This window comes from Puma concolor, chromosome B2 (genome assembly GCF_028749965.1).
Source record: "Puma concolor isolate L17-30 chromosome B2, mPumCon1.1.hap2, whole genome shotgun sequence".
Classification (NCBI taxonomy): domain Eukaryota; kingdom Metazoa; phylum Chordata; class Mammalia; order Carnivora; family Felidae; genus Puma; species Puma concolor.
Window position 1 is genome coordinate 107504428 of NC_141671.1, and position 27991 is coordinate 107532418.

Genomic DNA, 27991 nt, shown 5'->3' on the forward strand with positions numbered 1-27991 from the left:
CTCCTGGATATTTCCCCACTTGATTTGAAAACATACATCCTCACAAAGTCCTGCACATAAATATTTATAATAGCTTTATTCATAATCCCCCAAAACTGTAGGCTACCGAGATGTCCTTCAATGGATGAATGCATAAACAAATTATGCTACAGTGTTAAAAAAGACATTAGCGATCAACAAGTAAAAAAGACATATATGAACCTTAAATGCATGTTGATAAATTGAAAGAAGCATCGGCAAGGCTATATACTATATGATTCCAACTACATGATGTTCTGAAAAGGGCAAAAATGAAAACATCAGTGATTGCCAGAGGTGCGGTGGGAGGGAGGTCAGGTTGACTATGAGAGGAGGGGTGACTTCTAGGCAGTGCAACTGTTCCATATGATACTGTAATTATAGATACATGACAGTATGCATTTGTCAAAACCCACAGAACTTTACAGCACAAACACTGAACATTAACGTATGCAGTTTTTAGAAATTTTCTTTAATGTTTTATTTTTGAGAAAGTGCAAGAGAGAGGGAGAAAGAACTTCTGAGGTGGGATCATGCTGACAGCAGTGAGAACCTAATGTGGGGCTCAAACTCATGAGCCGCGAGATCATGACCTGATCTGGGTACCACAGGGTACCCAGAGGTTAGGTCAAATGCTATCCTAGGTGTATGTCTCTGAAGGTGTTTTTTGATGAGATTAGCATTTTAGCAGACTGAGTCAAGCAGATTGTCCTTCCTAAAGTGCGGGTGGGCTTTATCCAATCAACTGAAGATCTGAATTAGAGGGAACTTCACCAGCCAGATGACTAGAGTCCAAACGTAAGTTTTTTCCTGCCTTTGGACCCTAACTGAAACATCAGCATTTCTTGGCTCTTGGGCCTGCCAACATACCATCAGTTCTCCTGGTTCTTAGGCCTTTGCACTTGAACTAGAACCACACCAAGTTTTCTAGGTCTCCACCCTGCAGTCTGCAGACCTTGGTACTTCGCAGCCTCCATAATTATATGAGCCAATTCCTTATAATAAATCTATTATATAATAAATAATGAATAAGTATATTTATAAATAAAATAAGTAATAAATATATATCAATGTGTTCTTAGTTCTTCTCTGGAGAACTTTGAATAATGCCATGGGAATAAGTAAAACAAGACCGGAAAAATGAAAATGTTGATACACAGAAGGAGTTCATTATACTATGCTCTTTACTATTGTGTGCCTGTTGAAAAATTTATATAGCTTTATAAATTTAGATAAGTACATTAAAAAAAAAAAAACAACCTAGAAACCACAAGGGACCACCAATGCATTACGCTTCTCTACTCATTTGCTTCCGTGGCACTTAAGTTGTAACCCAGCTTTCCAGGACAAATTCCTCACCATCACTGTCATCTAAGCCAATGGGCTGAAATTCATCTCCATATTTCTTTAACTTCAGTTCAGTAGAAACAGAACACTTTCTAATTGTCTTTATTATGAACGTAAGACAAACAAAAAGGAAATAAAAGAAACATGGAAAAAGGTACCAATACTGACCTGTATCAAACAGATATTCATATTCTTAGGTAACTATAATCTGGCCACAGATGAGCTGGTAGAACAAGTACTTGCTTCATTCCGTTCAAGTTATCTCCCAAAGAGGCCCTTCTCTTTCAATTCTTTATAGTTCTTCTTTCCACATTGATGCCGTTCATTTATTCATTCACTCACTCAACAAATCATTGAGTGTCCACCTTGTTCTAGACATTGGAGAATCTATGGAAACCAAAAGGAAGCAAGGTTTGTGACCATAGGAGGCTTCTAAAAGGGAAAACAAATATTTTTTTTTTTTTAAATTTTTTTTTTTCAACATTTATTTATTTTTGGGACAGAGAGAGACAGAGCATGAACGGGGGAGGGGCAGAGAGAGAGGGAGACACAGAATCGGAAACAGGCTCCAGGCTCTGAGCCATCAGCCCAGAGCCCGACGCGGGGCTCGAACTCACAGACCGTGAGATCGTGACCTGGTTGAAGTCGGCCGCTTAACCGACTGCGCCACCCAGGCGCCCCGGGAAAACAAATATTAACAAAATAATGATGTAACGAAAGGTAAAACTGTGACTGTGATTTTTTACTATGAAAGAAGATACATGGTGATAGGAAACAAGAGGTTTAACCTAACGCAGAGTTCAAAAAGCAATGACTACAATGGAAAAATTAGTAAGTAGCAGTAAGAACATGTCATTGGGAGTCTTGGCAGTAAGAGTCAAAATAATCAGCCAGAAGAAATGGAAATCGTTGCATCTGGGAAAGAGGAAGTGGGAAAGAGGAGGCAGGACACCCAATTTGTAAAAATTAAAATTTTAAACTATTTTACTCTCTAAGTTGTGTGCTCAGAAATGTTGACAAAACAAAGTGTCGTTTTGAAGAAAGGAAACAAAAGTACAAGAGAGGACAAATAAAACCAAATGTTGGGTGCTTGAAAAGGCTAATAAAATTGACAAATTTCTGGCAAGTTTGATCAAGAGAGAGAAATCGAAATTACTAGCATCAAAAATACAAGTTATAAAACAAAACGTAGCCACAGCTATAGTAGTGATTTAAAAGAAAAGAAAATTCTACAAACTCATTCCTATAAATTTGAAAACTAAGACAAAATGGTTAAATTCCTATTTAAAAAATCAAAATCGACCCCAAAAGAAACAGGTAAGTGTGTGTAATCTTTAAAAGTAAGCCCTATTAGGCATCTGGGTGGCTCATGCGTTCAGCGTCTGACTTTGTGGCTCAGGTCATGACCTCACAGCTCCTGAGTTCGAGCCCCGCATGGGGCTCTGTGCTGACAGCTCAGAGCCTGGAGCTTGCTTCAGATTCTGTGTCTCCTTCTCTCTTTGCCCCTCCCCCACTTGCGTTCTGTCTCTCTCTCTCTTTCTCTCAAAAATAAATAAACACTAAAAAAAAGAATGTCCTATTAAAGAAATTGTATCACATTGAAAGTTATTCTACAAAGAAAACATCAGATTCTATCAAATGCGTAGGCAACTTACAGGCAAGTTTTATCAAACTTTCAAGGAATGAACAATTTTAACTTTATACAACTTCTTCCAGAAAAGAGCAGCAGAAGAAATACATCCCTACCCATTCCAAGTGGCTAGCATAGTTTGATACCAAAAAAAAAAAAAAAAAAGCAAAAACAAAACAAAAAATAGACAAGGAAAGCACAAGAAAAAAAAATTACTTTCCCAGGCCATTCATAAACCTGAATGCAAAATCCCAAATAAAATATTTAGAATATTAGTATACAAAATCTAGCAAATGCATTGGTGTAATTTATTATATTAATTGACTGATTAAAGGGAGTCAGTCTATGATCATCTTAATAGATACACAGGATGGATATCAAAAAATTCAACACCCTCTCTTGGTAAAAATTCTAGCCAGACAGGGAACAGAAAGGAAATACTTTAACCTGGCAAAGAGTTAACCTCCAAAACCCAAATTAATTTAATAGTGAAATATTGGAAATGTTTTTAAAATAAGGAATGAGACAAGAAAATTGACATGGTTGCTTGTATTTAATATGGTACCAGAGATAATGTGTGACATATGTGAAGATAAGAAGAGCAAAAAAAGTGTTATTATTGGAAAAGAAGAAACAGAAATATCATAATATTCAGGTTAACAATCCATAAAACTCCAAAATAACCAAATTATCAGAATTAATAAGAATTTAATGAAGGGAGTTGGTTATTAGAAAGAATGGGCTTATCAGTCAGTGAGGCTTTTACAATTGATTAGCAACAGAAGAATCAAAGGGGATCCTTTCCTCATCTTCTACACAAAAATCAATTCCAGATTTTAAAAGATAATAAAAAATGTGAAAGTCAAAATACTTAAACATTTAGAAGAATATATAGGAGAATATCTTATCTTAATGAGCGCCATATAAAGAATGATTTTTAGGGGCCCCTGGGTGGCTCTGTTAAGTATCTGACTTCAGGTCAGGTCATGATCTCACAGCTGGTGAGTTTGAGCCCTGCGTGGGGCTCTGTGCTGACAGCTTGGAGCCTGGAGCCTGCTTCCGATTCTGTGTCTCCCTCTCTCTCTGCCCTTCTTCTACTCGTGCTCTCTCTCTCTCTCTCTCTCTCTCAAAAATAAACAATAAAAAAATTGTTTTAAAAAGAATGATTTTTAAACAGGGCACCCAAAGTGCAAACCATCAAGAAAATGGTTTGATCAATTCAAAATTAAACTTAAGATCCTTTTATTTAAACAGACCATACAGAGAATAAGAAGGCAAGTATGCATATAACCAATAAAAATTCATATCTGGAATATAAAAACTGTCTTTAAAATCCAATAAGGAGAACACAAGCGCTCCAAAAGAAAAATGAACAAAGATCAGAAAACTGGCATTTCGTACACATACAAAAGATGCCCAATAAGCATATAAAATATTTTCAATCTCAATAGAAATTAAAGAAACATACATAAGACCTAAATAATATATCATTTAAGACCTACCCAATTGGTAAAAATTAAAAATTATAAAAATTGTTGGTAAGAGTATAGAGCAACAGGAATTTATTCATTTGAAATAAAATTGGGATTATCTTTTTAATACAAACATGTACATACTCTATTGCAAGGAATTCAGGCTATCCAAAAGCAACTTCTTTTTGAATTTGTGCCATGAGACACAATGTGAAAATGTACATAGTCTTCCTAAGAATAAAAATGAAAAGAAAACCCAAGTATACATAAACACAATGAGTGAATAATTTGTGGCACAGCGCCCCCCCCCCACCAGAAAGGAATGTTATGTAGCCATGAAAATAAGTGAACTACAGCTCCATGAAAAACTTCAATGAATTTTAGAAACAATGTTGTATGGAGAAAAAGAGGCTTAGAAGTCTAATTGTAAGCAATTTTATAAAGTTTAATAATAAGAAAAAAGCTTTTCAAAATATATCTTTAGGAAGGTATACATAGGTGTTAAAAAAAAAAACTATTATGCAAGGCATGATGAACACAAAATACAGGATTGTTTTTATTTCTGGTTTATGGAGAGGAGACAAGGAAAGAGTGTTTGGAAAAGGCACACTTCTATTTTCAAGAGTCCTGGTGATGTTGTAGTCCACACATTAGGAATTAGAATCAGAAAGGTAATTTTATTATTATTCCTGAATACACACACATACACACACAAACACAATCCTATCAATTCTCAGATAAATAAATGTGCAGACCTCCTTCTGAAAGTTTATACCATCTGACCCACTGATGATAAGAGGATCACACACACACACACACACACACACACCACCAGAATTTTTGTGGCAACGAAGAGATGATGCATTTCTTCTCCATCAGATAATACTGTTAATAGTAATTTTGTAAATGAACATGAAAAAAGTAGTAACTGCCATTAAATCATTCACATTCATGGGTAAAGTGTATAAAATTCCCTATTAAAGGAAAAAAAGTAGTCTTCGATTCTTTTTAGCTCCCTCATGTGGCCACCAGAGGAAAAAGCAAGCATTGTTTCTAATTAGAGATATATTACCTTCATAGCAACCTCTACACTGGGATACCCATAGAGTAGTATCATGTTGCACTTATTAGATAAGTTAGAGAACAGTGTATTAACAGAAACAAACTAACAAGAAAGTTCTTGATTCTCCTTACAATTTATTACTGGAGTATCCAAGATGAAAAAAGAAAGCATGTTACACAAAACAGAAACAAGACAGTAATTCTCAAATAAACCAGCAATGCTAAGTATGTTCCTTGGGAGAACATTAATGCACAAGATGTTCCTTGGGAGAGAAAAAGTACTTATTGATGAAATATGTTTGAGAAATTTGACATACTATCCCCACAAGGATATTAACAATGGACATTAATTCAGTAAAGGCTCTGAAAAGTCCTGTAGTCAAAAATATATTTAACTCTGTTTCAATTAACGATACTCTTTAAATTTTTTTATTATTTATTTTTATTTTTGAGAGAGAGAGCATGAGGAGCAGAGGGAGAGGGAAAGCATCTTAAGCAGTCTCCACACCTAGCACAGAGCCCCATGCAGGGCTCAATCTCACAACCATGAGATCATGACCTGAGCTGACATTAAGAGTCAGATGCTTAATCACCTGAGCCACCCAGGTGCCCCTTAACGTTACTCTTTGAAAGGAAATTTCTGTGAAAAAAAAAAAAACAACTATATGACAGGATTCATTTTAAGGCATGCTAAAGCAAAGCTTTAAATTCTAGTAATTTTTTATTTTTTTTTTGCTTATTCAAGAAGTTAATAATGACTTGCATTGTGGCAGCCATCACACAAGTATAGAACTGTGTCGTCTAGTGAGTATTTAATGTTAAATGTCAGGTAGTCAGTTGAGTGGCTTGTGGTTAAGTGAATAAAAGACTAAATCAATCAATCTAGTACAGAGAATAACAAAACTATCCATCTAGAATCCAAGTTACTTTTCTGATGACCTTTCTAATTAATTGTATGTGTTTTGTAAGAAGGATATTTCAGTCTGCGCCCCAAGTCCTCTAGCTGTAAAATGACTTTGATCATCTCTGCTGTCGTAGTTATTAGTTAGGCGTATCAATAGTAATATATTTCAGACCTTCTTCAAATTAACCAGAATAAATGATATTAAAGGAAACCTATGTCTGCAATGACTAGGAGTTTATGCTTGTTCCTGACTGTCTCAGTTTAAAATTAGCACCACATAAATCATATAGAAATAGTTACATATCTATTACTGATTTTCGGTAAGGAAAATAATTACAGTGCCATGTTAGTCTCATCATCTTCTTCCCCAAATCATGCTTTCAAAATGTTCTCTGAATGTCTTACATTAAGAACATTTAACGTTCATTAAGGACATTAAATGTTCTTAAAATCCTTGAGTGAGTTGATTCTTAATGTTCATTAAGAATATTAAATGTTCATGGGGCGCCTGGGTGGCGCAGTCGGTTAAGCGTCCGACTTCAGCCAGGTCACGATCTCGCGGTCTGTGAGTTCGAGCCCCGCGTCGGGCTCTGGGCTGATGGCTCAGAGCCTGGAGCCTGTTTCCGATTCTGTGTCTCCCTCTCTCTCTGCCCCTCCCCCATTCATGCTCTGTCTCTCTCTGTCCCAAAAATAAATAAACGTTGAAAAAAAAAAAATTTAAAAAAAAAAAAAAAAAAAAAAAAAAAAAAGAATATTAAATGTTCTTAAAATCCTTGAGTGAGTTGACCTTTCAGAGAAGTGCTTGTTCAAACTGTATAGTAAATTTAGTCCCTCTCTTGATGAATAAAACTTGAATTAGTAAGAACTTTCCTTGGGCCAACAACACCAAAGAATGATAAGAAATAAGAATATTTCCTGACAAATCTACCTTCTTTTTTCTGCCATGTGCAAGTGTTCATATTTTGTTTTATATAGACATATATATGGTAATATATACCACAACATATAATGTAAATAAACACATACACATAAGTAAATACATAATTCTGACTAAAGGGTTTTGCTAGCAGATGGCCATTCCCAGTTTTCACACTGTTTCCTAAGAAGTAATTGCACTCTGACCACTTTGGGGAAGTATAAACTGAAAGGTGCATTGTCCAGAATCGAGCAGTAAGAAGTCATTGCAGTCAAACACCAACATTGCATTTATTTCTTTAAAATTTATTTAATATTTTTAATGTTTTAAAATTTATTTTTATTGTTTTCAGGGTCAAATTAGTTTAAACTCATTTTCAAATAAGAGTAAGTATGGGAACTTAGCTCAGACAGATAGGGTGAAACTCCAACTAGCAGTTACATCCAGAAGAACAGGCAACCCTCACTCAGGGAAGATATAAACATCTGATACCACATCTAACCACACCCACAAATCTTTTTTTTTTTTTTTACACAGAACTAGGCTCTATGAACACATGAATAAGAATTATCAAATACAAAGTTGAGTACACACCTAGAAAGTACCAAATGTTTGAAGAGAGCAGAAAAGTCTAATAATCTAAAGAAGAAACACTGTAATAATTACACTTTTTAAAAACTAGGACAAAAAAAATAATTTAAAGTAAGTATTATTGATGTACTTGGAAGTTTGAAAAGACAAGGCACCCCTGAAAAAGAAACTACTAAAGACCTTGAAAATGAAAACCTGATTTTTTGCCTTTTAAAAATGCTCAACACACAACTTAACTAGCAGAGCAATCAAAGATTAAAAGTAAATCAGTAAACTGGCTATCAAATTGGGTAATTATCCCAGAATAGTATGCAAAAAACAAAGGGATATAGAAATAGAAAAAAAATAAGAGGTACAAAATAGATCCTATTGTCTATACCTGTATTGATAGATGTTTCATAAAGAAAAGAAAGAAAATACAGAATTATTCAAAGAAAATATCCAACAACTGTAGAAAAGCATGAGTTTCAGTTTGAAAGTTTCCCACAATACCAGCCATAAATAAATAAATAAATAAATAAATAAATAAATAATAAAGATTTATAACTAAACAAACCATTGTGAAATTTTGAATACCAAAGATAAAAAGAAAAATTCTAAGCTTCCAGAAATAGAGGGCAAATTACTTAAAAATAAAAAAGATTCCAATTGATATGAGATTTCTAAACAAGTAATAATGGATGTTAGAAGACAATAGAGTAATATTTTGAAGATCCAAAGGAAAATTACTTTTAACCTATAATTCTATACCCAGCAAAACTAGCATCACGGGCAAGGGCAAAAATCATTTTAAATATGTAAGATGTGAGAATATTTATTCATCACAAACCTTTTCTTACACAAAATCCAAAGAAGAAACTGTAGTGAACAAAGACATAAATCAATCATATAATCTACTTTAAATGATGGTAGATAAACACTGTTTAATAAAATGATAGACAAACTGAATCTAAAAATCCCAATGCCTGCAGAGTATGAGACAAGATTGGTGATGTAGATACATAAGTAAAGCTATGCTAATATACTTTGTTTGTTTATAGAGAAAATGTAGGTATAGATTAATGTTAGACATCCATTTTTAAAATATGTATTCAAATATTAAGGGTAATTATCAGAAGAATGAAAATAAGATCTAAAATCAGAGACAAAAAGATCCAAAACACTAGAGAAACAAAGAAGCAAAGATAAAAGTCAACAATGAGAAAATGAACAACCCAATTAAAAAATGGACAAAACATTCGAATAGACACCACATCATAGAAGCTATACAGATGGCAAAAAACAACATGAAAAGATGCTCTACAGAATATGTCATCAGGGAAATGCAAAACAAAACAACAATGAGATACCACTGCATACCTATTAGAATGGCCAAAATCCAGGTGCCTGGGTGGCTCAGTTGGTTAAGCATCCTAACGCTTGATTTTGGTTCAGGTCATGATCCCATTGTATGTGGGATTGAGCCCCACCTCAGGCTCTTCACTGGCAGTATGGAGCCTGCTTGGGGTTCAATCTCAATCTCTCTCTCTCTCTCTCTCTCTCTGTCCCTCCCCAACTCATACACTCCCTCCCCCAAAACAAATAAATAAACTTAAAAAAAAAAACTCTAAAAAAGAATGGCCAACACCAAATACTGACAAGAATTTGGAGCAACAGAAACCCTCAGTGTGGAACCTGCTTGGGATTCTCTCTCCCTCCATCTCTTTCTGTCCCTTCCCTGCTCCATGCTCTCTCTTTCTCTCAAAATAAATAAATTAATTTTAAAAAACGCTAAAAAACAAAAAAAATAATGGCCAACACAAAATGCTGACAAGAATTTGGAGTAACAGAAACCCCCAGTCATGATGGAATGCAACATGATACAGTCACTTTGGAAGTTTCTTACAAGACTGAACATACTGTCACTATATGATCCAGCAATTACACTCATTGGTATTTACCCAAAGGTGATGAAAATTTATTTCCACACAAAACTCTGCACATGGATGTTTACAGCAATGCTATTTATAATTAACAAAACTTGGAAGCAACCAAGATGTCCTTCAGTAGGTGGACAGATAAACTGTGGTACATCTACACAATGGAATATTATTCAGTCCTAAAAAGAAATGAGCTATCAAGCCAAGAAAAGACATGGAGGAAACTTTAAATGCATATTACAAAGTGAAGTAACACACTCTGAAAAGGCTACCTACTGTATGATTCCAACTACAAGATATTCAGTGGTTGCCAGGAGTTGATGGGGAAGGAGGGATGAATAGGCGGGAACAGAGAGGATTTTTAGGGCAGTGAAAATATCCTGTATGATGCTGTAATGGTGGATATGTGTTACTATACATTTGCAAAACCCATAGTATGGAAACTCTAATGTAAACTAGGGACTTTGGGTGACAATGACATGTCAATGTAAGTTTGTCGACTGTAACAAACATACCACTGTGGGGCAGGATTTTGATATTGGGGTGACTGTGTATGCATGTGGGGCCAGTAGAATATGGAAAGTCTCTCTACCTTCAGCTCAATTTTGCTGTGAACCTAAAACTACTATAAAAAGCAACAATATTTTTTTAAATTATATAGTAATAAATAAAGTAATAAAAAGATCATTTATTGTTTGGAAGATTTTTATATATTTAGCTAAAACAGCTATGTATTTTTTAAAATTGTTTTATGTTTATTTAATTTTGAGTGAGAGAGAGACAAAATGTGAGCTGGGGAGGGGCAGTGAGAGAGGGAGACACAGAATCTGAAGGAGGTTCCAGGCTCTGAGCTGTCAGCACAGAGCCCAACAGAGCTCAAACTCACAAACTGCGAGATCATGACCTGAACCAAAGTCAGTTGCTTCACCAACTGAGCCACCCAGGCATCCCAGTTATAATTTTTAAAAATCATCTTGAAACCACTAAGTTATAGGGGTGCCTGGGTGGCTCAGTCGGTTAAGCATTCCACTTCAGCTCAGGTCACGATCTCGCGGTCCTTGAGTTCGAGCCCCGCGTCGGGCTCTGGGCTGATGGCTCAGAGCCTGGAGCCTGTTTCAGATTCTGTGTCTCCCTCTCTCTCTGCCCCTCCCCCGTTCATGCCCTGTCTCTCTCTGTCTCAAAAATAAATAAACTTAAAAAAAAAAAGGAAACCACTAAGTTATAATAAAAGATAAAAATTTTTCATTCTGTGTTAAAAAATTAAACTATCAATCCAACATAGAGAACACAAAACATATGGTAAACACATAGCTGAATAGAAAGTATTCCACCCATTTTTTATGCAATTGCATAGATATATTAGATGTAGTAGACAGGTAACTAGATAATAGGTTTTTCTCCATTTTTAAAAGTTTCCCTCTTTTTTTCTAAACAACACAATCAAATATGCCTTTAAAAAAATATTTATTATGGAAATGTTCACCCGTTCTCTACCAAAAGTAGAGAGATTACTATAATAAACCCATATATATCCATTATCCACTGTTGTTATGGGCTGATCATATCCCCCAGAATTCATACGTTGAACACCTAATTTCCAGGATTTCAAAATGTGACTGTATTTAGAGATAGGGTTTTTAAAGGAGATTATGTTAAAATGGGATCGCTAGGGTGGGCCCTAATCCAACCTGATTGGTGTACTTGTAGGAAGAGGGAATTTGGACACCCAAGAGAGACAGCAAGGATGTACATGCACAGAGGAACGACCATATGAAGACACAGCAGTAAGATGGCCATCTGCAAGCCTAGAGGGAGGTTGCAGGAGAAACCAAATCTGCTGACCCTGTGATCCTGGACTTCCAGGCTCCAGAACTGTAAGATAATAAATTTCTATTGTTTAAACCACCCAATCCATGGTATTTGTTATGGTAGCCTTAGCAAACTAATACATCCACCTCCCAACAACTATTAACATTTTATCAATCCGGTTCATCTATCCCACACCCACATATTTTTTATTCTGGAGGGTTTTTAAAGCAAATCTTACTTTGTCATTTCATCTATAACTACTTCATTTTGCAACTCTATTAAGAAATTTTTTTTTACATATTTATAAACTATTCCATGCCTAAAAAAATTAACAGCATAACCTAATGCTTTCTAATACCCAGCCCATATTTAAAGACTTTCTTTTAGAGATGGTGTGTCTTTTTAAAGTTAGACCAAAGAAGGTCTTCATAATTTTGCTGTTTTCCCTCACCCTAACCAACACTGGGTGTATGTTTAATATGTTCCAAGCAATGGGAAAATTTATCTTTTTATTTTTTATTGGCATTTCCCCCAATTACAAATGAAATTAAACAATTTTTCATATATGTGTTTGCCTTTTACTATTCTTTTCTGAATTGCCTGATCTTTTTTTTTTTTTTTTTTTTTTTTTGCTCGCTTTCATGTTTGTTTCATCTTATATTTTTGTAGGAGCTCTTTACAGTCTGATGATTTCTTTATTTTTGTCACACTCTAAGTATTTTCTTTTAATCTGCTTTTCGTTTTTATAACTTTTTAATTTTCATGTTTCTTTTGATCTTTATGACCCACTTCTCTATGATTTGCTGATATATTAAACACGCATAAAACTCCTTGTTCTGAGAACTGTTTTCTAGAACAGCTAGGATCAAGCACACTGATTAGTAAATTTCTTTCCCAGATTGGAGTTTCACCTAATTTCTAGGCTGAGCCTTAACAAGACATTCTGCAAGTGATCTAGGCATACAAAGTTTCATCTTCTACACCACACACACAGAAAAAAACAGAATTCTTAGTCTCAGTTTCTACATTTTGTATCCCCCCAAATCACACAAAGACTTTTTTTCCCTTGCCCAGAAAAAGTAGCTCACTTATTATGAGCAGCATTGAAGATGATAAAATTCCAGAACAACCAAAGACAATTCCAAGCAGGTTATTGAATTCTCCCTAAAATATAATGCTAGTTTTCCAGAAATATTCACAATGACCTCATGCTCCTGTATCAGAACAACATTTTGAGGAGATTATTTTAAATGTATCTTTGAAATCTTACCTCATGAAACCTAGATCTCTAAAAACCAAACTTGAGTACTCTCTAGCCTCGGTGCAAGCAGAAGGAAAATAGCATGACAATTTTGATGCATATTTGTAGAATACTCTTTTTATGCATATTATTTCTAGTGAGGGTAGAACAGCTGCAGAGAGAGAGGGAGAGAGAAGGGGGAGAGAGAGAGAGAGAGAGAGAGAGAGAGAGAGGGAGAATACTGAGAAGTAGAAAAAAGAGAATCTTGTGGATCTTGTTTAAGGAAAATCATCTCAAAGTAAGATCCAGGAGAGTTTGTATTTTTGTCCTTTCTCAGACTTTCAGAAGCATCTCTTTCTATGTATTCAGACAACTCTCCATTGTTTACAAGCCTCAATGTACACTGGATCAAGAGTTGTACCCCTACAACATAGGATTTCAAGACACAATGTAACACAAATATAGCCGTTTCCTCAAGTAAGTCAATGTCTCTCTAACTTTTCATCTACCATTTAGCTGATCTATAATTTTTTTCTCTTTCTCTCTCTCCACCGACTCGGTGTCATAAGCCTGAATCCTTGAAGTTACTCTCTTAAAGCGTGTCATACACCCCGTGTCCAAGTATGGTCACTATGAGGGAGCTGTCACTGAGAGCCCTTGTGGAAAATTAATGGCTGACTACAGAGGGCAAAACGATAGGACAGATGGCTCTGTCACCACCGCCAGCTTGGGAGGCTGAAAGAAACCCAGTGTCTGGGCAAATAGCGCTGCGTTTCATGCACTTGCTCCTTTGTTAATCCAATCTCCCTGTCAGCAGCTGTCCTTCATTGTTCAGTTTGGGAGGGAATGTTGTTTCATTTTCTACAGACATTTTCTATATTTTCAATTTGTTAACGACTCAAAGAGCACATTTCAGAAATTCCTTGAGATCCCAAACCAAAAAAAGGAGACTTCTCTGTCATTTCTTTAAAGAACAACAGCGAAATTTCTATTTTGCATAGTCTAAGAAAACATTGGTCTCCATCCTGCTATGGATTACTGGATTTAAATTCATTCAAGACATTCTGCAAAAATCAGCCAGGGATACTTAATATCCTAAGGTTACATCCAGCTATAACAACACATAATTAGGTTAATGCAATGAAGGAAGGGGAGCAGTCAATATAAAAAAGTCAGTCACATTAGAGTAACTGCGTGATTCATGAATTTTGCACTTTTCAACAGGGTCTTGGAGTCAATTAAATGTCCCCTATTTTCCGATTACTTCCAGTCCAAGGAAAAGTGATGTAAGATGAAGTCATAAGATGTTCAAAAAAATCTTTTCCCTCCCACTCCATCTTCTTGGCCTGCCTTAAAGCTCGTTTCCTCTTTGTCAGGACACTTCTGGTGTTAACAGCTGGCTTCAGAAAAGAAGCCTCAATATCAAGGCCATGTCTGAATTGAGCAATACAAGAGTGTGCCTCAGGAGAGAAGCCCACTGGTGTTCTAGTTTCTGTACAAAAGGCCAAACGTGCATCCTTTCCAGGGAAATTCTTTGATCCTTAATGAGCTTCCACCACTCCTTCCTTTCCCATTATTGATGTCCGAATTTTGACCAAAAAATTACCCTTGTTCCGGCGACCCTGCCCAAGCACTGGTCCCCAATTTCACCACAAATGTTGTTGGTGCCTCAGTTTTCCTCTCTTGTCTTTTCTGATATTTTTCTCAAGAAACAGTCCTGGAGCATTAGCACTAGGGGATGCATTAGCACTTTCACACACTTTCTTTAAAGCTTAAGGAGGGGCCTTTGCTTTCACATGTCCTCCCTATATAAACAGCATAACTAACATCCTCCATAGCTCAGAGTTGTCACATACTCCATAAAATGTAACGGACCTTTTTTTTTCTTTTTCTTTTTTTAAAATTTTATTCGATTTACTTAAACTAAAACAAAAACCGTTTACTTATTTCTTCCACCTGCCCTGACCCCCACCTCTTACAGCCACCAACCTGTTCTCTGTATCTATGGGCTTGTTGTAGTTGTTGCTGTTCTTTTATTCCACAACAAGAAAGACCATACAATATTTGTCTTTCTCTGTCTGACTTATCTCACTAAGCATAATCCCTCAAGGTCAATCCATGAAATGGCAAGATTTTATTCTTTTTTATGCTAAGTAATATTCCAGGATATATTATATATATGCATATATATGGATAACAAGTTTATGAGATTTTATATATATATATAAAATGTGTATATATATACATATATACATATACATATATACATATATACATACATATACATACATGTATATATATACATGTATATATACATATATACATATATACATATATATACACATATATATACATATATATATGTCACAAATTTTTTATCCACTCATCTATTAATGGACACTTAGATTTTTTTCCATATCTTGGCTATTGTATATAATGTTGTAATAAAAAAAGGGAGTGTATACTTTTTCTAAACTGTTTTCAGGGGCGCCTGGGTGGCGCAGTCGGTTAAGCGTCCGACTTCAGCCAGGTCACGATCTCGCGGTCGGTGAGTTCGAGCCCCGCGTCGGGCTCTGGGCTGACAGCTCGGAGCCTGGAGCCTGTTTCCGATTCTGTGTCTCCCTCTCTCTCTGCCCCTCGCCCGTTCATGCTCTGTCTCTCTCTGTCCCAAAAATAAATAAACGTTGAAAAAAAAAATTAAAAAAAAAAATAATTACTGTTTTCATTTTCTTTGGATAAATACCCAGAAGTGGAATTGCTGGGTCATATGGTACTTTTATTTTTAATTTTTTGAGAAACCTCCATAGTCTTTCCCATAGTGGTTGTACCAACTTACATTCCCACCAACAGTGCACACAGATTTCCTTTTCTCCACATCCTCGCCAACATTTTAGTTCTTGTCTTTTTGTTATCAGCCACTCTAACAGGTGTGAGGTGATATCTCATTGTGGTTTTGATGCATTTCCCTGATGGCTAATGATGTTGAACACCCTCTCAGGTCCCTGTTGGCCATCAGTAGATCTTCTTTAGAAAAAGTCTATTTATATCATCTACCCATTTTTTAATTGGATTCTTTGTGTTTTTAGCTATCCAGTGATATGAGTTTTTTGTATATTTTGTATGTTAGCCCCTTATTAGATATATGATTTGCAATTATTTTCTCCCATTCGCCCCTCGGTAAATTACCTTTTCACTTTTGTTGATGGTTTCCTTTCAAAGTGTTCAGTTTGTTCTAGGCCCACTTATTTATTTTTCTTTTTGTTGCTTTTGCTTTTGGTGTCAGGTTCAAAAAAAAAAAAATCATTGCTAAGACCTATGTCAAGGAGCTTATGTTTTCTTCTAAGAGTTTTATGATATCAGGTCTTATGTTAAATTCTGTTATGGTGTAAGATAGTGGTCCAGTTTCACTCTGTTCCATGTGGTTGTCCAATTCTCCCAACACCATTTATTAAAGAGACTGTTCTTTCCCCCATTGTATATTCTTGGCTTCTTCGTCACAAATTAATAGACCACATATGTGTGAGTTTATTTCTGGACTCCCTATTCATTTCCACGGATCTATGTGTCTGTTTTTAATACAAATATCATGCTGTTTTACTTGTGGAGCTTTTCATGACTTTTGATAGAAATGTAGAGAAGATTCCCAAAAAGCAACTTATCCAGTCAGCATGCTAGTCTCTCATCCGGATGTTAGAAGTCTTTGCTGAGAGGCTTCTTTCTTCCAAGGCATAGCTCACACTGTCAAACTCATCATCACCCTTCAGTTTTGTGATTCTCTGTCATTGCCAAATCTGATTGGTAAGCTCTTCTGCAAAGGCAATTTGTAACGGGGGCTGAGGTATGTCCAGTTTCTTGGCATCTCCATATGCCTTTTACTAAAACTTATTAGATACTACACTCTATACCATACAAAGTAGGAAAATACTTTAATAACAAGTCCAATCATGTGAGATTTATGTGTTATTTTGGAAGAAATTACTATCTACAATTTTTCATCCCAGCGTGGCAAGTGGGTTTTTCATGACCCATGAGATGTCATCAACTCCTACTCCATGCTCTTGAGCATTAAAATCACTTTGACTAAGTACCTCTTGTATTAAAGCACCGAGCACTGGCTCCACATCAACTCTTCTGCTCTCTCTTGGATTCCTGAAATTCCTACAACCCCGACTTTCTCCTGCCCAAGTACGCACTGCCATCCCCACATGACACACTACAGCACGTGTGTCCCACACTCTCCCCACCACCACCCCCCACATGTTAACATTGCATTCCTTCACAAAGTAAACCATTATAATTCTGAAATGGCTTAAAACTGATGGATTTATGTATATTTTTGTGTGTAAGAATAACTATATAAACAAAATTGCAAGCAGAAAAAAAGTTAGACCACATTACAATTTCAATATCTAAATAAGTATATATCAAGCACTTACTTTGGGCTCATTACTATGGAACAAATAAGAGAAGTATAAGAAAATGGTTCTCAAAATGTGCTTCAGGGAACCCTAGGGTTCTCAAGCCATTTTAGGGAGAAACCATGAAGTTAAAACTATTTTCATAATATTACTAAGATACTATTTGTCTTTTTTACTCTTACTTTTGTGCAAGAAAACAGTGAAGTTTTCCAGTAAAAGAGATGTGACATTGCAATAGATTGAATGCAGAAGCAGATATGAGAATCTAGCTGTCTTTTGTCAAGCCAAATATTAACAGGACTTGAAAAACTATACAACAAATGCATGCTTCTTATTAAAATCATTTTGTTTTGGAAAATACAGTTATGTTTTATAAAAATATGTTATTGGGGCGCCTGGGTGGCGCAGTCGGTTGGGCGTCCGACTTCAGCCAGGTCACGATCTCGCGGTCCGTGAGTTCGAGCCCCGCGTCGGGCTCTGGGCTGACAGCTCGGAGCCTGGAGCCTGTTTCCGATTCTGTGTCTCCCTCTCTCTCTGCCCCTCCCCCGTTCATGCTCTGTCTCTCTCTGTCCCAAAAATAAATAAACGTTGAAAAAAAAAAAAAATTTAAAAAAAAATAAAAATATGTTATTTATGTTAACATGGAATGGATTCATTTTTAGTAAATTATTAAGTATTATTTAATTTATCAGTTTTAATTTCTAACATAATAAATATCAACAGATATAACTACATAAACATCTCTTTGGGGTTTATGATATTGTGACTTATAATAAGAAATATATATTTTTGGTCTTTGTCTTCATTTTTGGCACAGTGCTTCTAAAACCCTTGTAATTTCTTAAGTGATGACAGTGATAAAGATGTCTTTTGTTATATTAATAAGGTGAATTTTGGACCTAAGGATGGGGGGTTAGTTTCCAGAAGAACCAATCATGATTAGAGGGTTGGAACTTTGAGCCCCACCCCCTGATCTCTGGAAAACAAAAGAGAGAGATTGCAAGTTGAGTTCAATCACCAATGGCCAATGATTTAGCGAATCATGCCTACACAATGACGCTTACATAAGGACTCGAAAGAACAGGGATTGTAGAGCTTCTGGATTGATGAACACATGGAGATTTGGGAAGAGTGGGTGCTGGGAGGGAGCATGGAAGCTCCTTGTCCTTTCTTCATAATTTATATGCTTCTCTTCTATTTGGCTATTCCTGAGATATGTCTTTTTATAATAAACCAGTAATCTAGTAAGTACAATGTTTTCCTGAGTTCTGTGAGTCACTCTAGCAAATTAATTGAACCTTCAACCTATAGCCAGTCAGTCAGAAACACAGGTGACAACCTGGATTTGCAATTGGCATCTGAAGTGGGAGAAGGGGTGGTCTTACAGGACTGAACTCTTAACCTTCATGATCTGATGCCATCTCCAGGTATTAATTAAATTGAACTGTAAAACACCCAACTCTGGTGTCAGAGAATTACTTGGTGATGTTGGGAAATCCCCCTCTACCATTGGAATTGGTGATCAGAATCATTAGGTTCTTAATAGCATGTAAGATTGTAATGGAGTCCTGAAATCAAAAGGCTAGAGGACCACTAGTCTAGAGCATAGTTTTATACCTTATAGCTGAACTAAGAGAATGAACCAAAAATAGATGAAAAAAAAAATAATGCCATGTGACCAAGTGCTAGTCAGTGTGCTATTAACTCAAAGTGAAGAGTTTAATAGAAAAGGAGGATGGAGAGGAAGTGGCCAAAATAACTGGGAGAAAAGATTATATTGAAAATAATTTACTAACCAGTTTGTCATGGACCCTGACTGATCTGGTGGACTCCAGTTTATTAGCCATGGTATATTAAAGGGCTTATAGAGCATTGTGTTTGAGCAGGGCCTTGTGGGAAAACCTCGTTTTGAGAATGTGGTAAAGGGGCGGGGGAGAGCTCCCTGTAATAGAGAAGCAGCATGAGCAATAGCATCAGAGAAGCGTCAACACCGAGCACGTGGGGATTAGTAAAGAAATGGTCCTGACTGCAGGGAAAGGCATATACTGGCAAGGGAGAATGGAAAACAGGATTTCACTAACAGAGCTGGTATATGCACAGGCAGAACAGGACATATTCCGTGATGATATTGTCTTCATTCTGCCCATTGGAATTTCTACTAATAAGAGGCTTATTGGGATTACCATTATTAACTTCTTTGAGCATCAGTTCCCTGAGCTAAATAATGGATATAAATTCACTGCAGAGAGTGACGTTTAAATAAAGCAATCGATAACAGAAGATCTTTGGGAAAACTCTAAAACCCTAGACATGTCCTGAATAAAATTCCCCTTTGAAAATAAAAACACTTGTTTTTAGGTAAGAGCTTTGGCACACCTTGTAAGAATTCAATTAATCAGATTATTTTGCTCTAAGATTCTTAGCTGAGCTCCAGCGTAGTAAAGGAAGCTCCAAGGACAGAGGATGACATGGTAGGAAACCAGAGGCAATTCTGTGTCACAGGACACTTCAGTCTGACAGAGAGCAGCCAAAGGCCATCCAAGGACCCTGGTCATGAGGATATGGAAGTGCCAAACACCAGTGGCAGCAGCACGGGTTGGTGGTGAAATCGAAGGCTCTCCAGCCTGGCTGTGACATTTGTTAACTACATGATCTTGAACAAATTACTTAACATTCTCTAAGTCTCTGTTTCCTCATCTATAAATGGAGATTTAAAAATAGTACCTTCTTCTTTGGGAAGAGGCCTGCTCTTGCCTCTGCCTGATCTTCCCCAATGTCTTCTTGTCTTTCAGATCCCAACGCCAATACTATCTCCTCAGTTAATAACACCTCAATCCCCTGTCTACTATAGCGCCCTATTGTGTTTTATTCATTGCACTTATTTAATACAATTTTCTCATTTATATTTATTAGGTTATTTTCTGTCTATCCCAACTAGAGTGGAAACCCCCAGAAAGCACAGATAACAGTTACCTGGAGAATCTTATTGAGTTCACTTCTGTTCTCCGGTACCTAAAACAGAATCTGGCATATGTGGATGCTCACTGGACTCTGAATAAATAAATACAATTGTTCAGTGTGGCATCACTGAACAAGATTAGTAGAAGAGTTAACACCTTACTGGGTGCTTTGGTAAGATTATTTTAATTATTATGTAGTTGTTTAAAATACCTTATAGAAGTCATCATAAGGTTATGTCAAGTCACCTCTAAAATGGTCTACGTTTTCTTGACAGTGTAACTAGTGAGATCTCCCTTCGGTTTAGTAGAATAAACGTTCATTGATTGATTATAAGTCAGGATTGTGCTTAGCGAGCAAGATATCATGGACCCTGATGTCACAGAGATTATAGGCTAGTGGGGAAGACTACTTGAAAAGCTTATCTAAAACCAGGGGTGCCTGGGTGGCTCAGTTGGTTAAGCATCCAACTTCAGCTCAGGTCATGATCTCATGGTTTGTGGGTTCAAGCCCTGCATCAGGAGAGCTGTCAGCATAGACCCGGGAGCTTCAGATTCTGTGTCTCCCTCTCTCTCTCTCTCTGCCTCTCCCCTGTCTCTTTCTCTCTCAAAAATAAGTAAAGAACTATTTTAAAAATTAATTTAAAACCAAATGGTGAGGGGCGGGGTAGCTGGGTGGCTCAATTGGTTGAGCATCTGACTCTTGATTTAGGCTCAGGTCATGACCCCAGGGTTGTAGGATGGAGCCCAGAGCTGGGTGTGGAACCTGCTTAAGATTGTCTCTCTCCCTCTGTCCTTCCCAGATTCTCTCTTTCCCTCTGTCCCTCCCCCACTCATTCTCTCTTGTTCTCTCTATCCCCCCCCCAAAAAAATTAAAACCAACTGTGGATACAATGTATGGGGGAATGGTGAATAGAAGTTGCTGTAGAAACAAGAACATCTAATATAATATGGGGCAGGGAATGGGAGGCATTAGGAAAGTATCTCCAAGGTAGTTACACAAATATACCTGAAAGATGAGTTTCAGTTGGTGAAGTAAAAACAGGGAATTTGTCTTCTGGGTTAAAAAATAAGGAAAGTATTGGGGCGCTGGCATGGCTCAGTCGATTAGGAGTCCGACACTGGCTCAGGTTATGATCTCACAGTTCGTGGGCTCGAGCCCCACATTGAGCTCTTCACTGACAATGTGGAGACTGCTTGGGATTCTCGCTCTCCCTCTCCCTCTCCTTCTCTCTCTACGCATCTCCGCTCCCCCTCAAAATAAATAAATTAACTTTTTAAAAATGTTAAGGAAAATATTGAAAGTCTCTAAGAAGAGGCAGAGCACTTTTGACAACCTAAAAGGAGGTCAGGATGTACTTGATCTAGAGGGCAGTGGGAAGCTATAGAAGAATTTCAAGTAGGGGAATGGCCTGATCAGAGGTGGTGGTGGCTATCTCATGGAGGATAGCCTCAGAGAGTTCAAAGCTAAAGGGAGTGAACCCAGTGAAGAGGTTGTGACAGGAATCCACATGGGAGATTATTTGCCTTAGACTAAGAAATTGTCAGTGTATACTGTGAAGAGTTGGACAACTTCAAACATTTTTAAGAGAATTTATAGATTTTTAAAAGTTTTTCTAGTGTTTATTTTTGAAAGAGACAGAGCATGAGCATGAGCAGGGGAAGAGCAGAGAGAGGGAGACACAGAACCTGAAGCAGGATCCAGGCTCTGAGCTGTCAGCACAAAGCTGGACGTGGGGCTCAAACTCGTGAACCACAAGATCATGGCCTGAGCCGAAATCAGATGCTTAACCGACTGAGCCACCCAGGGGCCCCAGAATTTATAGATTTTAATAGCTAACTGGATGCTGAAATGAGGAACAAGGAAGAATCAGCGGTGACCCAGAGATTTCTGGGATAACCCTGCTCTGACACGCTCCCTGATATTTGGGAAGTTAAGCAGGCTTACTCCATTACAAAAAAGAAACTAGCCTTACTAAGTTAGTCATCAAAAGTCCAGAGCAGGGTGAAAAACATTTTTTTTTTCTGTTTCGAATCAAAGTTAGCCTCAGATGGATGCCCAGAGCCTCTTTCCTTTATCTTCCTACTCTGACAGTTCAGGATCCACCCTGCAACCGCTCCTTGTACCTAAGGCCAGGGAGATTTTAACAGCCTTTGTCAGAGGCTGGCAAAACCCAGTTTTGCCTCCATCCTGGAGGATAGTCTTGGATCCTTGTATTTCTCAGAGTATTACACCTACACTGCAGCCACACCTCTTTCTTCCTAATATTGATCCCTTCAGATCATGACTTAGGTGTTATTCTGCTACATCTCTTCCTCCCCATCAGGTATAAGGGCTGAAAGTGACAAGAAAACCAACAGGACAACAACTCCATTCTGACACAGGGGCTTGGGTGACTGGCTAGACACTAATACAATTCACAGAGCTAAGGAACTCTGGAAGAGAGCAGAAACGGGAGGATGGCCATAATGAGGTGCATGTGAGACATCCAAACAGGGACTTCCAGTAGAGCATTGAACAAATGGGTGAACTAATGATAAATATAAGGAGTTGCGAACATATAGAAGTTAATTTATACATGGAAAAGGTGGGCTTGTCCAAGGAGGGTATGTAGACTTATAAGAGTAAATGCCAAGGACATAATGCCAAGTGATCCAAACATTTAAGCAAAAAAGGACCCTGCAAAGGAAATTGAGATAAAGAGGAAACTGACTTCATGCAGCTTATTGGCTAGTGGGGAAGACTACTTTAAAAATTAATCTGAAAACAAGTACAGGTGCTATGTCAGTGGGTGGTTGGGGTGGAATAAGTTGTTATGGAAACAGGGACATCTAATTCAATGTGGGGTAGGGGGTAGGAGGCATTGGGAAAGAGAGTCTGAAAAGCAGTTACAGAAATATATCTAGCAGATGAGTTGGAGTTAGCGAAGATAGAGGGAATTATCTTGTAGGCTGAAAAAAATGTTGGAAGTTTCTGAAAAGAGGAAAATTAAGAGAGTGTGGTGTTATAGGAGCCACTGGAAAAGAGCATTGCGAAAAGGACAGGGTGACGTTAATTAAATGCTGCTGAGAGATCAAATAAAATAAGGATGGAAATGTGCCCATTGGTTTTAGCAATAAGGTCCCTGAGCCTTGTCAAAAGCAGTTTAGTGAAATAAAAATCCTTTTCTTTCATTCCAGTATGTAACAAAACTGTGAAGGTTTGATTAATGAAAAATGCCTGGCAAAACCTTTCTCAATTATTTATCCATATATTTCCTCATGCATGTAACTAGAAATACAAAGGGACACTAAAACATGTTGTTTTGAGCCCAACATATTTAAATGTTGTCTTTCTTTGTTATTCACTACTGAGTATGAATTAAGTCCTCTAAATCATAAAATACTGAAATACTTTCTTGCAGGCAGAAGGTATCCTCAGCCTGAACGTTGCAGTAGAACAGAAGTGTTGGGCACCTTCCTGTATGCATCCATCCTAGAAACCTGGCCACAGAAAGCACTTGTCTCAAGAGAAATTGGATGCATCACAACTATGTCTGAGAGGGAAGAATCAAGATAGCATTACCAGAAAGAATGGTTTCCTTAACTATAAAGTGATTGTATTTGGAGGGGAAGAGAGATGTTTTGTGGTTGATTTCATTTGCTTCATCTTTTGTTTGTGTTTTGGCCCTGGTTTTAAGTATTGTATAATGAAAACAGCAACAGCCTAATTGGTTGCCTCAGCCAGGGCCCCTGCACAGGTGGCAAAGAGTTTCGTGTTGTCAGGTTTCCTCTGGACTTATAACAGCTTCATCCCTCAGTAAGTGTTCAGTTATGTACTTCCTATGCCAAAGCATCTACTTCCCCATAGAATCCCCAAGTTTCCATCAAAAGAAAAATGCACCCACCACCCCCTCCAACCTTTCTTGTATTTTCTTCATATCACCCTCTCCATCAATCACCATCCATACAGTCTTGAAAATGTCTTCTCCATCATCACTGAAACCAGAAGTGATTATTTCCCTCTAAATTCCTCAGAAGGCATGTGACAGTTAATCACTATCATATAAATATCTCTTCTACTATTATCTCAAAAGTGCTATTAAATTATTTTTTGTTGTTTCATTTTCTCTGCACTTTTTTCTTCCTTCTAAATAGATCCTATGCTCCTTGATGGGAGAGAAAATCTGATTCATCTCTGAATCCCCCACAATGCCACACCCATAAAATGGGTGGTCAAAAGACATTGACTGAGATGTTTGGAAAAGTACATGTGAAAATATTAGGGATGCCTGGCGGCTCTGTGGTTTAAGCATTCATCTCTTGATTTTGGCTCAGGTCATGATCTCACAGTTGGTGGAACTGAGCCTCATGTTGGGCTCTGCATTGACAGCATGGAGCATGCTTGGGATTCTCTCACTCCCATTCTCTCTGCCCCTCCCCTGTTTGTGCTCTCTCTCTCTCTCCCTCCCTCTCTCAAAATAAATAAATAATAAATAATAAATTAATAAATATGAGGCAATGTGGTTATTCTACTTTACTTTTGATGACAATCCCACTTCTATCAGAGATATGTCAAGTGAGAGAGAACCCCATAACTCTCAGACTCCAAATACATTTCTCCCATGATGCAAAAGACTTCAAAACTTTGACATCTTTGAAATCATATAGTTAACATTAATTCAGAAGATACGGCCCATATATATTCACTCTTGCTTTTTACCATTCATGTCAATAGTTTGTGGCTCCTCCTTAAACTCTCCTCCAGCTACACAAGACCATTTACAGAATTGGGCTGCTGTGGTAATAGTAGAAGGTTGGAAGCCAGAATGCAGCCTAGTTAGTTGGTCTATTCTAGTTAAGATATTGTATAATAGAAACAGACTGCTAAGCTGCATGTAACTGACATTAACCCATGGATAGATCCAGTCTTTCTTAAATAGACGTCTTTTCTTTGTTGGAGACAAGTATGTCTTGTCACAATTTGGCTGCCTAATTTTAGCTCCAACTAGGGTTTGCTTAGCCACCAAGCTCAAAATCCGGGCCAGAAATAGGCAGAAGAGTGATGGTCATGTGTTTAACAAGATCCCAGGCATCGGGCCAACACACATTGGAGCTAGGGTGGAATTTCTTGCCCTGTGAAAATGCAGTGCTAAATCTTCCTCTCTCTCTTCTCTCTTTCTCTACAAGTGGATCTCTCCTGTACAGTGAGCTGAGCTGTCACCTGAAACTAATGAGGAAGATGTGTCTTTCAGCAATCTGAACTACAGTCAAAAGTGTGTGACCTACCAGCCTTGACATGCCAACTTGGACCAAGATTTCTGGAATGATTGAAAAAAGTGTTTTAATATGGTTCATCTTGGTAGACCATTTCATCAATGACTTCTCAAATTTCACAGACATCCTCAGATACAACACATAGTATGTTTTTTACTGTCAGAAATGAACTTTTTATTCTTCCTCTTTCACTCACTCTCTTTCATGTGGACTTTATTTTGTGTATGAAGTACGAGCCCTCATGTTCACATCTCTCTTTTCTTCTCTTGATTACCAGGAGTAGTTGAAGAATATTTACTGAGAAAATTCCTTATAAGTTTATAAACGTAGCTTGTACTTTGTGGATATCTAAGTTCGGCTATATGCTTATATCCCCCTTACTTTCTGGGGCTTTCATACTCTTTCATAGAAAATTTGCTATATGTTAAGTCATCTAGAGAGTGAAAGTAAAAATATCATATTTATAAATTTGAGGGTTTTTTTTCCCTAGGACTGATTCCCTAGAAGACTTGAGAAAGAACATATAAAGAACATAAACAATTTCAAGGGTCAGAAAAGACAGAGAAGGAATTGACCTCATTTAGCACAAAATCCTTGGGTCATTTTCAGCAGAATTTTTTGCGATTAGTTACCTATAGTTGAGAAAATCAGAGTTGACACATATTACAACTAACAACAATATTTTAAGGCTAATTAAATTTCTGAACTCTAATAAAACATTTTACTCTAGGGAAACTCTTAAGGCATGTTAACTGTGCCCCACTCAAGGGGATATATGACCTTCATATTGGATTTAGAAAAACAGACTTGGGTTCTCCTTTATATGCAAAAGCATGGGCTTTAAAAAGTGTTTTTCCTGTCCTGGTAGAAATGGATTTGCCATGATCCTTCCTTCTTACCTGTTTTCCACTGTGACCTAGACACTGAAGGTAGGGACCCCACATCCCACTACAGACCTAAGTCATCCCCATCTACCCCACACTCCAAAATGAACCTCTGTGATACAAGCTAATTAATTTAGTAAACCATAAAATTAGACCAATAACATCACTGATTGGCTAATGAGCTGGTAGATGGCGAGGGACTGGCTGGTAGATCCAGGGACACGTCTAATGATCCAAACTTTAGTGTTAAGGAAGATTCTACACATTACATTAAAATACTTTGTTAAAGTCGCTACTCATCAGGGAAATACGAATCAAAACCACACTCAGATATCACCTCACGCCAGTCAGAGTGGCCAAAATGAACAAATCAGGAGACTATAGATGCTGGAGAGGATGTGGAGAAACGGGAACCCTCTTGCACTGTTGGTGGGAATGCAAACTGGTACAGCCACTCTGGAAAGCAGTGTGGAGGTTCCTCAAAAAATTAAAAATAGACCTACCCTATGACCCGGCAATAGCACTGCTAGGAATTTATCCAAGGGATACAGGAGTACTGATGCATAGGGGCACTTGTACCCCAATGTTCATAGCAGCACTCTCAACAACAGCCAAATTGTGGAAAGAGCCTAAATGTCCATCAACTGATGAATGGATAAAGAAATTGTGGTTTATATACACAATGGAGTACTACATGGCAATGAGAAAGAACGAAATATGGCCCTTTGTAGCAACGTGGATGGAACTGGAGAGTGTGATGCTAAGTGAAATAAGCCATACAGAGAAAGACAGATACCATATGTTTTCACTCTTATGTGGATCCTGAGAAACAACAGAAACCCATGGGGGAGGGGAAGGAAAAAAAAAGAGGTTAGAGTGGAAGACAGCCAAAGCATAAGAGACTCTTAAAAACTGAGAACAAACTGAGGGTTGATGGCGGGTGGGAGGGAGGGGAGGGTGGGTGATGGGTATTGAGGAGGGCACCTTTTAGGATGAGCACTGGGTGTTGTATGGAAACCAATTTGACAATAAACTTCATATATTGAAAAAAAAACCAAAAAAACAAAAACAAAAAAAACTTTGTTAAATATTTGATTATCATTATTTTTGACCTACAAATAAATCCTAAAAGCTTATTTGTAGGCTCTGGAAGGGGAGAATAATATTCTTATAATTCTTGGTCAAAAAACATTCCTTCTCCCCCCAAGAAGGCGATTCTCTCAGAATAGGGATGCATCTTGATGAGCAGCACCTCTTCAGTTCCTGGGACTCACCTTGCTCTCTCCTGTCTCTGGGCCTTTGCACTTGGCATCCCTTCCACTTTCGATGCTGCACTCTTTTCTCCTCCTGGCTCCGTCCCTTTTGTCTGGCTAAATTCAACTAATCCCTCAGATCTTAGATTCTGAAGTGTCACTTCTCCAAGAATACAGCAATGAGAGGGCAAGGACACTCGTTGATCAACTGGAAAAAACCTTGATTGTTGTGTCAGACAAATTATCAGCATCTCCTTATTATTCCTTTTGTTGACTGGTATTCTCTTCAATACTCTCCTTAAGCCTATACATTAA

The 27991-nt window shown here is 37.4% G+C and overlaps 1 long non-coding RNA gene across 1 annotated transcript; it reads right to left on the reverse strand.

Annotated features, from left to right (window-relative positions):
• Nucleotides 1-59: 59 nt before the first annotated feature.
• Nucleotides 60-27991, reverse strand: LOC147581174 (uncharacterized). Its single transcript, XR_015250863.1, has 3 exons — nt 27698-27991; nt 1534-1752; nt 60-1025 (listed from the first exon to the last, which is right to left on the reverse strand). It is a non-coding gene; the product is annotated as an uncharacterized LOC147581174 (long non-coding RNA).